The sequence below is a fragment of the Oncorhynchus nerka genome, linkage group LG17, assembly GCF_034236695.1.
Source record: "Oncorhynchus nerka isolate Pitt River linkage group LG17, Oner_Uvic_2.0, whole genome shotgun sequence".
Lineage (NCBI taxonomy): Eukaryota > Metazoa > Chordata > Actinopteri > Salmoniformes > Salmonidae > Oncorhynchus > Oncorhynchus nerka.
The window spans coordinates 11257891-11276732 of record NC_088412.1 but is presented as its reverse complement, the minus strand read 5'-3'; the positions used below and the strand labels follow the sequence as shown (position 1 = coordinate 11276732).

General features: G+C 45.1%; 1 pseudogene; it reads right to left on the bottom strand.

The window, feature by feature from the left end:
- Positions 1-18842, bottom strand: part of LOC115144690 (AT-rich interactive domain-containing protein 3B-like) — a 47294-nt pseudogene that overhangs the window by 13628 nt on the left and 14824 nt on the right.

Genomic DNA, 18842 nt, shown 5'->3' with positions numbered 1-18842 from the left:
GGGATGCTGGCCTTCTAGGCAGAGTTCCTCTGTCCAGTGTGTGTTCTTTTGTATCTAACACCTCGGTTTCTTACCCCCATACTCTTTGCCCTATATTCTAAATCTTCTACCAGCTACAAAACAGGGTTCAGGGAGAGCCAGTGGATGGAAACGTGTGTGTGTGTGTGTGTGTGACTTCACCTTTATTTGCATAGCGTGACCCATGAGAGATGTTCTCCATTTATACAGCTGTGGATTTTGTTTGTTCCCCTGGCTTCAAGGACACAATGACCTACTCCAGACTGCTCTGCTCCCAAGCACTGAAACAATTATACAGACAACTCTGATCATAAAGTACTGTTAAGATCTGAATAAGGGGTCATATTAAAGTAAATGTGAACATTGTCCAGTGGCTACGTGAAACAAAATTACAAAAGTGTGACAGAGCCACTAAATTTCACACCCAGATAGGTCATGTTAAAATACGTTTTTTTGTTGTTGCCTTAGTGACATTCATTTTTCCCCCTCATCTCCACAGAGGAACTCTGGAGTTCTGTCAGAGTGACCATCGGGTTCTTGATCACCTCCCTGACCAAGGCCCTTCTCCCCCGATCGCTCAGTTTGGCCGGGGAGCCAGCTCTTGTTGGTTCCAAACTTCTTCCATTTAATACGGATGGAGGTCACTGTGTTCTTGTGGACCTTCAATGCTGCAGAGTTTTTTTTGGCACCCTTCCCCAGATCTGTGCCTCTCCACAATCCAGTCTCTGAGCTCTACAGACAAATCCTTCGACCTCATGGCTTTGGTTTTTGCTCTGACGTCCACTGTGGGACCTTATATAGACAAGTGTGTGCCTTTCCAAATAATTTTCAATCAATTGAGTTTACCACAGGTGGACTCCAATCAAGTGTTAAAAACATCTCAAGGATGATCAATGGAAACAGGATGCAGCTGAGCTCAATTTCGAGTCTCATAGCAAAGAGTCTAAATACTTATGTAAATAAGGTATTTATACATTTGCAAAAAAACCTAGAAACCTGGTTTCACTTTCTCTTTATGGGGTACTGTGTAGATAGAGGAAAACAATTAATTTAATCAATTTTAGAATAAGCCTGTAACGTAACAAAATGTTGAAAAAGTGAAGGACTCTGAATACTTTCTGAATGCACTGTCCTTTAAACTTTATGCGGAAATGTGGTGGAAATGTCCCCTAAAATTACTGTTCTGTTATTTATAAATGGGCCATAAAATGTTAATGGAGAGTAGAAAATACAGTCAAAGAGATCATGTTTTTTAAAATTTATTATATGACCAAAAATGTGCCCAAAATGCTGTCTAAATCAGATTTTTTTTTAAAAGTATATTTTGATCCCGCGATTGAGAAGATAACATTTTGAGCATGCTCCTAATGATTTCAAAATATTGTGTAATATCTCTGGATTAGAATGATATAGAACATGTACCAAAACAGCAGTTGAACAAAAAGTAAATGGTAGCCTTAGTATCATGTCCCATTCCATGGTTCCATTGTCAACATTCTATGTACAGGGGAGGTTTCTCGTCACCTTTCTAGAAATTGACAAAATGCAGAATGTCATATTTTATAAATCACTGTATTTAGTAGACTTTAGGAAACACTCATTTGACAGATGAGTGTTTACATGTAAAATACAGAAAAGTAAGAAGAAAGTATGTTCAAGAATCAGTATTTTGGGTAGTTTTTTGGGTACCTTTTTCTTCAAAATATTCAAAAAGAACAAATATCAATGGCTCTGACCATTTTATAGGTGTTCAAGATACCAACTAATATTTTAAGCCATCATTGGGCATTATGTACCAGTTATTTATGGAGATATGAATCCTTTCCAATATGGTCCTACGGAGCTGGTCGGTGGTCGTTTTGGAAAATGTAGTATAAAATCACTGTTGTAAAAGCCGCCTGATGAAGCAATGTCTCGCAAGATCCACTTAAATGGATGATTAATTTGTATTCCGCATAACAATACTTTTTCTTCATGCTCCCTGTGTTGTTTTTTTATTCTTCGGTTCTCTCATGTAGCCAGACCTGGAGACCACCAGACCTGGAATAGCTATGGTGGGGGGGGGCTATTCTTTAGGAACAGTCCATCTACACAAAATCCATTGAAAAGCCCTGTATGGTTCCCTGTGTGTTACGCTTTTAACTACAGTCCGTCCATACAGACAGATACAGCCAATCCATTGTAAAGGCCGTATTGTCATGCCGTAACAGTACCCCTGTGAGTACAGCTGTCGCATGAAGCAGCAATAATGGCCAAACCAGTGGCTATATATTATTCTAATAATGGCGGTCTGGTTGCCCTGGGCAACCGACCAATAGACCGGACCTTTCTATTGACGAGGAAGCAGATGTCCTGATCTGAGTGACTCGTTGGTAATAAAGTGAAAATAAAATCAGATTCCCTGTTGAGGAGATCGTGAAATCCAACTATGGATCTGTCCATTGACAAAAAGCTCCACTTAGTCATCTCCTTTTAGTGATTACTTTCTTGGCTTTCAATTCTGACCACTTTATGTTTGTTTAAGATAAGAGGACCATACAACAACAGAGAGCAAAACGCTGATCAGGGTAAAAGTATTCAGGGGAACTTCTTTTTTTCCCCCACAATATAAATCACTTAGTTGATCTAAAAATCTAAATGTATCCAATAAGACACTAACTATAGTGAACAAAAATATAAAAACAGTTAGTTTATATTAGGAAATCAGTAACTCTATGGATCTATGGATTTCACATGACAGGGAATACAGATATGCATCTGTTGGTCACAGATACCTTAAAAAGAACAAGTCAAAGTAGTGGATCAGAGAACCAGTCAGTGTCTGGTGTGACCACCATTTGCTTCATGCAGCGAGACACATCTCCTTCACATAGAGTTGATCAGGTTGTTGATTGTGGCCTGTGGAACGTTGTCCCACTCCTCTACAATGATGGTGCAAAGTTGCTAGATATGGGTGGGAACTGGAACACACTGTCGTACATGTCAATCCAGAGCATCCAAAATATGTTCAATGGGTGACATGTCTGGGGAGAACGCAGGCCATGGAAAAAACTGGGACATTTTCAGCTTCCGGGAGTCGTGTACAGATCCTTGCGACATGGGACCGTGCATTATGTTGAAACATGAGGTGAAGGCAGAGGGTGAATGGCATGACAACGGGCCTGAAGATCTCGTCACGGTATCTCTGTGCATTCAAATTGCCATCGATTAGATGCAATTGTGTTCATTGTCCGTAGCTTTTCTAGTAATGAGCTTCATTACCAGAGGTGCAGCTGCTCCTGCAGTGAAACCTTATCCCTAAAACATACAGTTACGGAGGGGGGCAAATCTTTCATCCAAATGATCTTTAATCAACTTATTGGGCCTCCACTCTCCCCTCCACAAGTCGAAATAATTGGTCTGGCCCTTTGCTGTGCCCGGGGTTATATGAGCGGATAAGGGTCTTTATCCAACAGCGTTTAGCTCAGTGATGTCATGGTTAGCCGGTGTGCCTGGTCACACGCAAGGATTAAACATGGCTGGCCCTGGCCCAGCACCAGCACTGTGGAAGTTGTTTCTCGTCGGGTGGTGTGTGCATTCTGCACGTTTCAAGACTTTGATTATTTGATTTATTTAGGCTAGTTGAGAACACCTTTATTCAACCAGGTAGGCTAGTTGAGAACACCTTTATTCAACCAGGTAGGCTAGTTGAGAACACCTTTATTCAACCAGGTAGGCTAGTTGAGAACACCAGGTAGGCTAGTTATTTAACCAGGTAGGCTAGGTTGAGAACACACCTTTATTTCTCATTTACAACTGCAGGTACCTGGCTTTATTCAAGATAAAGTTCTCATTTAGCAGTGTGAACAGACAACACAGAGTTACACGTGGAGTAAACAATTAACAAGTCAATGACACAGTAGATAAAAAAAGTACATATATACAGTGTGTGCAAAAGGCATGAGGAGGTAGGCAATAAATAGGCCATAGGAGCGAATAATTACAATTTAGCAGATTAACACTGGAGTGATAAATGAGCCGACGATGATGTGCAAGTAGAGATACTAGTGTGCAAAAGAGCAGAAAAGTAAATCAAATAAAAACAGTATGGGGATTAGGTAGGTAGATTGGGTGGGCTATTTACAGATGCAGCGATTGGTTAGCTGATGAGGGAAATAAAAGTCTCCAACTTCAGTGATTTTTGCAATTCGTTCCAGTCACTGGCAGCAGAGAACTGGAAGGAAAGGCGGCCAAATGAAGTGTTGGCTTTGGGGAGGATCAGTGAGATACACCTGCTGGAACATGTGCTATGGGTGGGTGTTGTTATGGTGACCAGTGAGATGAGATAAGGAGGAGCTTTACCTAGTAAAGACTTATAGATGACCTGGAGCCAGTGGGTCTGGCGATGAACATGTAGCGAGGGCCAGCCGACTAGAGCATACAGGTCAGTGGTGGGTGGGATAAGGTGATTTGGTAACAAAACGGATGGCACTGTGATAGACTGCATCCAGTTTGCTGAGTAGAGTGTTGGAAGCTATTTTGTAGATGACGTCGCCGAAGTCGAGGATCGGTAGGATAGTCAGTTTTACTAGGGTAAGTTTGGCGGCGTGAGTGAAGGAGGCTTTGCTGCGAAATAGAAAGCAGATTCTAGATTTGATTTTGGATTGGAGATGTTTAATATGAGTGTATGACTGATTAATCTCCGAAGCTATTTGTTTAAAAAAAAGGAAACATTCAAAGAGACTAGATTGCTACAACATTATTGTATTAATGCTTTTCCCAATAAAGCTACTAAAATTGATGACATCTTAAAACATTTTAACTCCATTTTAGATATTTCTAGAATATTAAACCTCTTTTCAAACATTACCATCCTGTACTACACAATGCCAAATAAATCAAAATGAATGACAAGAAACGTGTATATATATATATATATTTGTTTTAACGCCACACCACTAGCCCTCTCCACACTATACACTGAGTATACTAAACATTAGGAACACCTTCCTAATATTGAGTTACACGTCCTCAGAACAGTCTCAATTCGTCAGAGCATGGACTCTACAAGGTGTCGAAAGCATTCCACAGGGATGGTGGCCCATGTTGACTCCAATGCTTCACACAGTTGTGTCAAGTTGGGCTGGATATACTTTGGCTGGTGGACCATTCTTGATAGACAGGGAAACTGTTGAGTGTGGAAAAACCCAGCAGGGTTGCAGATATTGACAAACCGGCACCTAGTACCATAATACCATGTTCATTATTTTGTCTTGCCCATTCACCCTCTGAATGGCACACAATCCATGTCTCAAGACTTCTTTAACTGGCCCTAAAGAAATCCTTCTTTAACCCGTCTCCTCCCCTTCATCTACACTGATTGAAGTGGATTTAACAGGTGACAGCAATAAGGGATCATAGTTTGTGTGTGTGAATGTGTACACACACCCATTCAAAAGTTTGGGGTCACTTAGATAGATATAGGCCAGCATCCAGGAGTCGCCTCTTCACTGTTGACGTTGAGACTGGTGTTTTGCGGGTACTATTTAATGAAGCTGCCAGTTGAGGACTTGAGGCGTCTGTTACTCAAACTAGACATTCTAATGTACTTGTCCTCTTGCTCAGTTGTGCACCGGGGCCTCCCACCCCTCTTTCTATTCTGGTTAGAGCCAGTTTGCGCTGTTCCGTGAAGGGAGTAGTATGCAGCGTTGTATGAGATCTTCAGTTTCTTGGCAATTTCCCGCATGGAATAGCCTTCATTTCTCAGAACAAGAATAGACTGACGAGTTTCAGAAGAAAGTGCTTTGTTTCTGGCCATTTTGAGCCTGTAATCAAACCCACATATGCTGATGCTCCAGATACTCAACTAGTCTAAAGGCCAGTTTTATTGCTCCTTTAATTAGCACTACAGTTTTCAGCTGTGCTAACATGATTGCAAAAGGGTTTTCTAATGATCAATTACCCTTTTAAAATTAAACTTGGATTAGCTAACACAATGTGCCATTGTAACACAGGAGTGATGGTTGCTGATAATGGGCCTCTGTACACCTATGTAGATATTACATTTTAAAAAATCAGCCGTTTCCAGCAACAATAGTCATTTACAACATTAATGTCAACACTGTATTTCTGATCAATATTATGTTATTTTAATGGACAAAATAAATTGCTTTTCATATATAAACTCACTGCCAAGTGCGCTTATTTTAAGCAAACTTAACATGTGTAAATTTTTTATGAACATAACAAGATTCAACAACTGAGAAACAAGCTGATCAAGTTCCACAGACATGGGACTAACATAAATGGAATAATGTGTCCCTGAACAATGGGGGGGGGTAAAAAAAAATCTAAAGTAACAGTCAGTATCTGGTGTGGCCACCAGCTGCATTAAGTACTGCAGTGAATCTCCTCCTCATGGATTGCACCAGATTTGCCAGTTCTTGCTGTGAGATGTTACCCCACTCTTCCACCAAGGCACCTGCAAGTTCCCGGACATTTCTGGGGGGGCTGGCCCTCACCCTCCTTATACAACAGGTCCAAGGCGTGCTCAATGGGATTGAGATCTGTGCGCTTCACTGGCCATAGCAGAATACTGACCTTCCTGTCTTGCAGGAAATCATGCACAGAAGGAGCAGTATGGCTGGTGGCATTGTCATGCCAGGATGAGCCTGCAGGAAGGGTACCACAGGAGGGAGGAGGATGTCTTCCCTGTAACACACAGCGTTGAAATTGCCTGCAATGACCGATGTCCGATGCTGTGACATTCCGCCCCAGACCACAACGGACCCTCCACCTCCAAATCGATCAGATGTTCATCCTGTCTCCCTGTAGCGCTGCCTTAGGTGTCTCACAGTACGGACATTGCAATTTATTGCCCTGGACACATCTGCATTCCTCATGCCTCCTTGCACCATGCCTAAGGCACGTTCACGCAGATGAGCAGGGACCCTGGGCATCTTTCTTTTGGTGTTTTTCAGAGTCAGTAGAAAGGCCTCTTTAGTGTCCTAAGTTTTCATAACTGTGACCTTAATTGCCTACTGTCTGTAAGCTGTTTGTGTCTTAACGACCGTACCACATGTGCATGTTCATTAATTGTTTATGGTTGGGAAACAGTGTTTAAAGCCTTTACAATGAAGTTATTTGAATATTTACGAATTATCATTGAAAGACAGGGTCCTGAAAAGGGGACGTTTCTTTTTTTGCTGATGTGTATACACACACACACACACACACACGCACACAGTTGAAGTCGGAAGTTTACATGCATAAACTAATTTTTCAACCACTCCATAAACATCTTGTTACTAAACTGTAGTTTTGGCAAGTCGGTTAGGACACCTACTTTGTGCATGACACAAGTACATTTTTCCAACAATTGTTTACAGAAAGATTATTTCACTTATAATTCAGTGTATCACAATTCCAGTGGGCCAGAAGTTTACATACACTAAGTTGACTGTGCCTTTAAACAGCTTGGACAAAATCCAGAAAATTATGTCATGGCTTTAGAAGTTTCTGATAGGCTAATTGACATCATTTGAGTCAATTGGTGGTGTACGTGTGGATGTATTTCAAGGCCTACCTTCAAACTCAGTGCCTCTTTGCTTGACATCATGGGAAAAAAAATCAAAATAAATCAGCCAAGACCTCATTAAAAAAAATGTAGACCTCCACAAGTCTGGTTCATCCTTGGGAGCAATTTCCAAATGCCTGAAGGTCCCACGTTCATGTGTACAAACAATAGTACGCAAGTATAAACACCATGGGACCACGCAGCCATCATACCGTTCAGGAAGGAGATGCGTTCTGTCTCCTAGAGATGAATGTACTATGGTGCGAAAAAGTGCAAATCAATCCCAGGACAGCCGCAAAGGACCTTGTGAAGATAATGGAGGAAACAGGTAAAAAAGTATCTATATCCACAGTAAAACGAGACGTATATCGACATAACCTGAAAGGCCATTCAGTAAGGTAGAAGCCACTGCTACAAAACTGCCATAAAAAAGCCAGACTACGGTTTGCAGCTGCCCATGGGGACAAAGACTGTACTTTTTGGAGAAATTTAATCTGGTCTGATGAAACAAAAATAGAACTGTTTGGCCATAATGACCATCATTATGTTTAAAGGGAAAAGGGAGAGGGTTGCAAGCCGAAGAACACCATCCCAACAGTGAAGCACGGGGGTGGCAGCATCATGTTGTGGCGGTGCTTTGCTGCATGAGGGACTGGTGTATTTCACAAAAAAGATGGCATCATGTGCGAGCAAGGAGGCCTACAAACCTGACTCAGTTACACGAGCTCTGTCAGAAGGAATGGGCCAAAATTCTCCCAACTTATTGTGGGAAAGCTTGTGGAAGGCTACCCGAAACATTTGACCCAAGTTAAACAATTTAAAGGCAATGCTACCAAATACTAATTGAGTGTATGTAAACTTCTGACCCACTGGGAATGTGATGAAAGAAATAAAAACTGAAATAAATAATTATCTACTATTATTCTGACATTTTACATTCTTAAAATAAAGTGGTGATCCTAACCGACCTAAAACAGCGAATTTTTACTAGGATTAAATGTCAGAAATGGTGAAAAACGGAGTTTAAAATGTATTTGCCTAAGGTGTGTGTAAACCTCCGACTTCAACTGTATGTATGCATGCATGCATTTCACACACACTCTCCAGAGTGGCAGGACGAATGTAAAAGGCATTTAACCCTAGAACAGAACTAGGGGTGTAAAGGGTACATGTATTCGTACCGATGGTTCAGTCCGCACTGTGAATCCTAATTAATACCTACCAAAAATGTACAAAATAAAAACAAAGGCCACTAGGCTATGCTGCGTTCTAGGCCTCGAGTAAATCTGAGCTGAACACATGCCAGGCTATTCCCTTAACGAGAGACTATACACAAGGTGTAAAATTATATTCTTAAATGACGCATTCCAAAAACTGTCCTTTTGTGAGGCGCAGCCGGGAACTAGTTCTATATGATGTTGAGTGGTGGGGTGGATAAACCAGAATTGGAGGATCTTCCATTGTCCTTTAAAATTTTTTTTTTTTAAATCGCCAGTTTGGGAACATTTTAGCGTCCCAGAAGATTCCCAATGATGTACAGAGAGTTGTGGATCAAAACATGAAACAGTCTGTTGCCACGCTCAACAACAATAGCCTATGCAGCTGCCAACACCTCACACACGTTGACCCATGTCATGCAAACATCACCCCAGTACACCGGACTGGCACGAAAAGAAACATAGTCTCCCCTCTGAATTCAAGCAGCCCTTGGCAGCTGATTCTGACCGGGACAGAATAAATTACAAGAGTAGTAGGTATATATATTTTTAAAGTCTTTGGTTTATAGCCACGGATATGAGGGTCGTCCGAGTTTGGCCGGGGTATTCTGTCATTGTAAATAAGAATTGGTTCTTAACTGACTTGTCAAGTTAAATAAAACGTTAAATTAAAAAAATGCTTGTAAACAAATAACAGTTCATAAACCACATGAATAGATTGCTTTTTATAAAATACTGTTTTGTCGTTGTATTTAACTGCCGAAAATGCTGTACTAGAGGCCATTTCTTTAGTAGATGAGGTCACCATGTGTGAGAATGAGTAAATCACCAGTTTGAGAGCTTTTCAAGTGTTTTCTTCCTAGTCGTATGTGGTAGATTCCCACTTGGTTACGAACGCACCATGACACCGCCTCCTTCAGCGCCAGATGCACACTTGTGACCCTCATAAAAGGAGGCTTGTTTGTAGCACGATGGGGTAATGTGATTGGGCTGTCACTTATTTTTTATTTAACCTTTAACTAGGCAAGTCAGTGAATAACAAATTCTTAATTACAATGACGGTCTAGCCTGGTCAAACCCTCCCCTAACCAAGAACGACAATGGGCCAATTGTGTGCCGTCCTATGGGGTGACAGCATAACAGCTGTACTTTTAGTTTATGGTTGACACACCTGGTTGGCCATTAGCCAAAATGGCATTTCTCAACTAGTTCAAACCACATGAATTCATCCACCCTTTATTTACGACTTAAATTCCCACCTCCTACATGGTTAAAAACGCAGCATCAGAATGGAAACTTGAGAGGCTTAACGTGTCGATCCGGTCACAACAACAATGCAAGGAACATTGTGAACGCTGAACATTGTGAATGGCATTTAACCTTCCCCAAAACTGCAATATGTACAAAACCATGGGTCCGGTGAACTGTTACACCCCTAGGCAGAACTAATGTAAAGACAGACCCTTTAACTTTCTCTATTTGGTTTATAAACCATCTTGTATCCACAAGACAGTTGGTCCTCATCAATCAACGTAAATGAGGCCAGAGTAAAACCAAATCAGGGCCGTGTTTAGGGCTCCATTGATCATGTGCAGCTGTGCTAAAACTGCAGCACAAAGCGTTGCCGAGCGACAGCTGAATTATGCAAGGACCAGGGGTGGTCAATGACGTAAGTACTGAATTGATTTAATTTAACCAGGCTAGCCTCGTTAAGACAAATAACTTTGTTATTGACAGAAATGAAGTACTAAAAAGAAGATCTCCTCTTGGGCCCACTCACAAGGTCAGGCCCCTTTAAACTCATGTTTATGGTATCGATTTAGCCATTAATAATATATAGTATTTAGCAGACTTAAAAAAAAAAAATCAAAAGTGATATAGTGCTGCGTGCATTCAGTTCACGCATGGGTGGTCCCGGGAATCTAACCCACTATCATGGCATTGCAAGCACCATGCTCTACCAACTGAGAAACAGACAACCATTTTGTATTTGTATTTATTAAATGATCCCCATTGGCTGCTGCCAAGGCAACAACAACTACTCTTCCTGGGGTCCAGCAAAATTGAAGCAGTAAAAACATTACAATAAATTCATGACAGAATCTACAACACACTAAGTGTGTGCCCTCAGGCCCCTACTCCACTACCACATATCTACAACACACTAAGTGTGTGCCCTCAGGCCCCTACTCCACTACCACATATCTACAACACACTAAGTGTGTGCCCTCAGGCCCATACTCCACTACCACATATCTACAACATACTAAGTGTGTGCCCTCAGGCCCCTACTCCACTACCACATGTCTACAACACACTAAGTGTGTGCCCTCAGGCCCCTACTCCACTACCTACAACACACTAAGTGTGTGCCCTCAGGCCCCACAACACACTAAGTGTGTGCCCTCAGGCCCCTACTCCACTACCACATATCTACAACACACTAAGTGTGTGCCCTCAGGCCCCTACTCCACTACCACATATCTACAACACACTAAGTGTGTGCCCTCAGGCCCCTACTCCACTACCACATATCTACAACACACTAAGTGTGTGCCCTCAGGCCCCTACTCCACTACCACATATCTACAACACACTAAGTGTGTGCCCTCAGGCCCCTACTCCACTACCACATATCTACAACACACTAAGTGTGTGCCCTCAGGCCCATACTCCACTACCACATATCTACAACACACTAAGTGTGTGCCCTCAGGCCCCTACTCCACTACCACATATCTACAACACACTAAGTGTGTGCCCTCAGGCCCATACTCCACTACCACATATCTACAACACACTAAGTGTGTGTGCCCTCAGGCCCCTACTCCACTACCACATATCTACAACACACTAAGTGTGTGCCCTCAGGCCCCTACTCCACTACCACATATCTACAACACACTAAGTGTGTGCCCTCAGGCCCCTACTCCACTACCACATATCTACAACACACTAAGTGTGTGCCCTCAGGCCCCTACTCCACTACCACATATCTACAACACACTAAGTGTGTGCCCTCAGGCCCCTACTCCACTACCACATATCTACAACACACTAAGTGTGTGCCCTCAGGCCCCTACTCCACTACCACATATCTACAACACACTAAGTGTGTGCCCTCAGGCCCTACTCCACTACCACATATCTACAACACACTAAGTGTGTGCCCTCAGGCCCCTACTCCACTACCACATATCTACAACACACTAAGTGTGTGCCCTCAGGCCCATACTCCACTACCACATATCTACAACACACTAAGTGTGTGCCCTCAGGCCCCTACTCCCCACATACTCCACTAGGCCCCACACTATCTACAACACACTAAGTGTGTGCCCTCAGGCCCCTACTCCACTACCACATATCTACAACACACTAAGTGTGTGCCCTCAGGCCCCTACTCCACTACCACATATCTACAACACACTAAGTGTGTGCCCTCAGCCCCTACTCCACTACCCATATCTACAACACACTAAGTGTGTGCCCTCACTACCACATATCTACAACACACTAAGTGTGTGCCCTCAGGCCCCTACTCCACTACCACATATCTACAACACACTAAGTGTGTGCCCTCAGGCCCCTACTCCACTACCACATATCTACAACACACTAAGTGTGTGCCCTCAGGCCCCTACTCCACTACCACATATCTACAACACACTAAGTGTGTGCCCTCAGGCCCCTACTCCACTACCACATATCTACAACACACTAAGTGTGTGCCCTCAGGCCCATACTCCACTACCACATATCTACAACACACTAAGTGTGTGCCCTCAGGCCCATACTCCACTACCACATATCTACAACACACTAAGTGTGTGCCCTCAGGCCCCTACTCCACTACCACATATCTACAACACACTAAGTGTGTGCCCTCAGGCCCCTACTCCACTACCACATATCTACAACACACTAAGTGTGTGCCCTCAGGCCCCTACTCCACTACCACATATCTACAACACACTAAGTGTGTGCCCTCAGGCCCCTACTCCACTACCACATATCTACAACACACTAAGTGTGTGCCCTCAGGCCCCTACTCCACTACCACATATCTACAACACACTAAGTGTGTGCCCTCAGGCCCATACTCCACTACCACATATCTACAACACACTAAGTGTGTGCCCTCAGGCCCCTACTCCACTACCACATATCTACAACACACTAAGTGTGTGCCCTCAGGCCCCTACTCCACTACCACATATCTACAACACACTAAGTGTGTGCCCTCAGGCCCATACTCCACTACCACATATCTACAACACACTAAGTGTGTGCCCTCAGGCCCATACTCCACTACCACATATCTACAACACACTAAGTGTGTGCCCTCAGGCCCCTACTCCACTACCACATATCTACAACACACTAAGTGTGTGCCCTCAGGCCCCTACTCCACTACCACATATCTACAACACACTAAGTGTGTGCCCTCAGGCCCATACTCCACTACCACATATCTACAACACACTAAGTGTGTGCCCTCAGGCCCCTACTCCACTACCACATATCTACAACACACTAAGTGTGTGCCCTCAGGCCCCTACTCCACTACCACATATCTACAACACACTAAGTGTGTGCCCTCAGGCCCATACTCCACTACCACATATCTACAACACACTAAGTGTGTGCCCTCAGGCCCCTACTCCACTACCACATATCTACAACACACTAAGTGTGTGCCCTCAGGCCCCTACTCCACTACCACATATCTACAACACACTAAGTGTGTGCCCTCAGGCCCCTACTCCACTACCACATATCTACAACACACTAAGTGTGTGCCCTCAGGCCCCTACTCCACTACCACATATCTACAACACACTAAGTGTGTGCCCTCAGGCCCCTACTCCACTACCACATATCTACAACACACTAAGTGTGTGCCCTCAGGCCCCTACTCCACTACCACATATCTACAACACACTAAGTGTGTGCCCTCAGGCCCATACTCCACTACCACATATCTACAACACACTAAGTGTGTGCCCTCAGGCCCCTACTCCACTACCACATATCTACAACACACTAAGTGTGTGCCCTCAGGCCCATACTCCACTACCACATATCTACAACACACTAAGTGTGTGCCCTCAGGCCCATACTCCACTACCACATATCTACAACACACTAAGTGTGTGCCCTCAGGCCCCTACTCCACTACCACATATCTACAACACACTAAGTGTGTGCCCTCAGGCCCATACTCCACTACCACATATCTACAACACACTAAGTGTGTGCCCTCAGGCCCACTCCACTCCACTACCACATATCTACAACACACTAAGTGTGTGTCCTCAGGCCCATACTCCACTACCACATATCTACAACACACTAAGTGTGTGCCCTCAGGCCCATACTCCACTACCACATATCTACACTACACACTAACTAAGTGTGTGCCCTCAGGCCCATACTCCACTACCACATATCTACAACACACTAAGTGTGTGCCCTCAGGCCCCTACTCCACTACCACATCACTCTCTACAACACACTAAGTGTGTGCCCCTCAGGCCCCTACTCCACTACCACATATCTACAACACACTAAGTGTGTGCCCTCAGGCCCCTACTCCACTACCACATATCTACAACACACTAAGTGTGTGCCCTCAGGCCCCTACTCCACTACCTCATATCTACAACACACTAAGTGTGTGCCCTCAGGCCCCTACTCCACTACCACATATCTACAACACACTAAGTGTGTGCCCTCAGGCCCCTACTCCACTACCACATATCTACAACACACTAAGTGTGTGCCCTCAGGCCCCTACTCCACTACCACATATCTACAACACACTAAGTGTGTGCCCTCAGGCCCCTACTCCACTACCACATATCTACAACACACTAAGTGTGTGCCCTCAGGCCCCTACTCCACTACCACATATCTACAACACACTAAGTGTGTGCCCTCAGGCCCCTACTCCACTACCTCATATCTACAACACACTAAGTGTGTGCCCTCAGGCCCCTACTCCACTACCACATATCTACAACACACTAAGTGTGTGCCCTCAGGCCCCTACTCCACTACCACATATCTACAACACACTAAGTGTGTGCCCTCAGGCCCCTACTCCACTACCACATATCTACAACACACTAAGTGTGTGCCCTCAGGCCCCTACTCCACTACCACATATCTACAACACACTAAGTGTGTGCCCTCAGGCCCCTACTCCACTACCACATATCTACAACACACTAAGTGTGTGCCCTCAGGCCCCTACTCCACTACCACATATCTACAACACACTAAGTGTGTGCCCTCAGGCCCCTACTCCACTACCACATATCTACAACACACTAAGTGTGTGCCCTCAGGCCCCTACTCCACTACCACATATCTACAACACACTAAGTGTGTGCCCTCAGGCCCCTACTCCACTACCACATATCTACAACACACTAAGTGTGTGCCCTCAGGCCCCTACTCCACTACCACATATCTACAACACACTAAGTGTGTGCCCTCAGGCCCCTACTCCACTACCACATATCTACAACACACTAAGTGTGTGCCCTCAGGCCCATACTCCACTACCACATATCTACAACACACTAAGTGTGTGCCCTCAGGCCCCTACTCCACTACCACATATCTACAACACACTAAGTGTGTGCCCTCAGGCCCATACTCCACTACCACATATCTACAACACACTAAGTGTGTGCCCTCAGGCCCCTACTCCACTACCACATATCTACAACACACTAAGTGTGTGCCCTCAGGCCCCTACTCCACTACCACATATCTACAACACACTAAGTGTGTGCCCTCAGGCCCCTACTCCACTACCACATATCTACAACACACTAAGTGTGTGCCCTCAGGCCCCTACTCCACTACCACATATCTACAACACACTAAGTGTGTGCCCTCAGGCCCCTACTCCACTACCACATATCTACAACACACTAAGTGTGTGCCCTCAGGCCCCTACTCCACTACCACATATCTACAACACACTAAGTGTGTGCCCTCAGGGCCCTACTCCACTACCACATATCTACAACACACTAAGTGTGTGCCCTCAGGCCCCTACTCCACTACCACATATCTACAACACACTAAGTGTGTGCCCTCAGGCCCATACTCCCACTACCACATATCTACAACACACTAAGTGTGTGCCCTCAGGCCCATACTCCACTACCACATATCTACAACACACTAAGTGTGTGCCCTCAGGCCCCTACTCCACTACCACATATCTACAACACACTAAGTGTGTGCCCTCAGGCCCCTACTCCACTACCACATATCTACAACACACTAAGTGTGTGCCCTCAGGCCCCTACTCCACTACCACATATCTACAACACACTAAGTGTGTGCCCTCAGGCCCCTACTCCACTACCACATATCTACAACACACTAAGTGTGTGCCCTCAGGCCCCTACTCCACTACCACATATCTACAACACACTAAGTGTGTGCCCTCAGGCCCCTACTCCACTACCACATATCTACAACACACTAAGTGTGTGCCCTCAGGCCCCTACTCCACTACCACATATCTACAACACACTAAGTGTGTGCCCTCAGGCCCATACTCCACTACCACATATCTACAACACACTAAGTGTGTGCCCTCAGGCCCATACTACCACTACCACATATCTACAACACACTAAGTGTGTGCCCTCAGGCCCCTACTCCACTACCACATATCTACAACACACTAAGTGTGTGCCCTCAGGCCCCTACTCCACTACCACATATCTACAACACACTAAGTGTGTGCCCTCAGGCCCCTACTCCACTACCACATATCTACAACACACTAAGTGTGTGCCCTCAGGCCCCTACTCCACTACCACATATCTACAACACACTAAGTGTGTGCCCTCAGGCCCCTACTCCACTACCACATATCTACAACATACTAAGTGTGTGCCCTCAGGCCCATACTCCACTACCTCATATCTACAACACACTAAGTGTGTGCCCTCAGGCCCCTACTCCACTACCACATATCTACAACACACTAAGTGTGTGCCCTCAGGCCCCTACTCCACTACCACATATCTACAACACACTAAGTGTGTGCCCTCAGGCCCATACTCCACTACCACATATCTACAACACACTAAGTGTGTGCCCTCAGGCCCATACTCCACTACCACATATCTACAACACACTAAGTGTGTGCCCTCAGGCCCCTACTCCACTACCTCATATCTACAACACACTAAGTGTGTGCCCTCAGGCCCCTACTCCACTACCTCATATCTACAACACACTAAGTGTGTGCCCTCAGGCCCATACTCCACTACCACATATCTACAACACACTAAGTGTGTGCCCTCAGGCCCCTACTCCACTACCACATATCTACAACACACTAAGTGTGTGCCCTCAGGCCCCTACTCCACTACCACATATCTACAACATACTAAGTGTGTGCCCTCAGGCCCATACTCCACTACCTCATATCTACAACACACTAAGTGTGTGCCCTCAGGCCCCTACTCCACTACCACATATCTACAACACACTAAGTGTGTGCCCTCAGGCCCCTACTCCACTACCACATATCTACAACACACTAAGTGTGTGCCCTCAGGCCCCTACTCCACTACCACATATCTACAACACACTAAGTGTGTGCCCTCAGGCCCCTACTCCACTACCACATATCTACAACACACTAAGTGTGTGCCCTCAGGCCCCTACTCCACTACCACATATCTACAACACACTAAGTGTGTGCCCTCAGGCCCCTACTCCACTACCACATATCTACAACACACTAAGTGTGTGTCCTCAGGCCCATACTCCACTACCACATATCTACAACACACTAAGTGTGTGCCCTCAGGCCCCTACTCCACTACCACATATCTACAACACACTAAGTGTGTGCCCTCATCTACAACCCATACTCCACTACCACATATCTACAACACACTAAGTGTGTGCCCTCAGGCCCATACTCCACTACCACATATCTACAACACACTAAGTGTGTGCCCTCAGGCCCCTACTCCACTACCACATATCTACAACACACTAAGTGTGTGCCCTCAGGCCCATACTCCACTACCACATATCTACAACACACTAAGTGTGTGCCCTCAGGCCCATACTCCACTACCACATATCTACAACACACTAAGTGTGTGTCCTCAGGCCCATACTCCACTACCACATATCTACAACACACTAAGTGTGTGCCCTCAGGCCCATACTCCACTACCACATATCTACAACACACTAAGTGTGCCCTCAGGCCCATACTCCACTACCACATATCTACAACACACTAAGTGTGTGCCCTCAGGCCCCTACTCCACTACCACATATCTACAACACACTAAGTGTGTGCCCTCAGGCCCCTACTCCACTACCACATATCTACAACACACTAAGTGTGTGCCCTCAGGCCCCTACTCCACTACCACATATCTACAACACACTAAGTGTGTGCCCTCAGGCCCCTACTCCACTACCTCATATCTACAACACACTAAGTGTGTGCCCTCAGGCCCCTACTCCACTACCACATATCTACAACACACTAAGTGTGTGCCCTCAGGCCCCTACTCCACTACCACATATCTACAACACACTAAGTGTGTGCCCTCAGGCCCCTACTCCACTACCACATATCTACAACACACTAAGTGTGTGCCCTCAGGCCCCTACTCCACTACCACATATCTACAACACACTAAGTGTGTGCCCTCAGGCCCCTACTCCACTACCACATATCTACAACACACTAAGTGTGTGCCCTCAGGCCCCTAGTGTGTGCCCTCAGGCCCACTCTCCACTACCTCATATCTACAACACACTAAGTGTGTGCCCTCAGGCCCCTACTCCACTACCACATATCTACAACACACTAAGTGTGTGCCCTCAGGCCCCTACTCCACTACCACATATCTACAACACACTAAGTGTGTGCCCTCAGGCCCCTACTCCACTACCACATATCTACAACACACTAAGTGTGTGCCCTCAGGCCCCTACTCCACTACCACATATCTACAACACACTAAGTGTGTGCCCTCAGG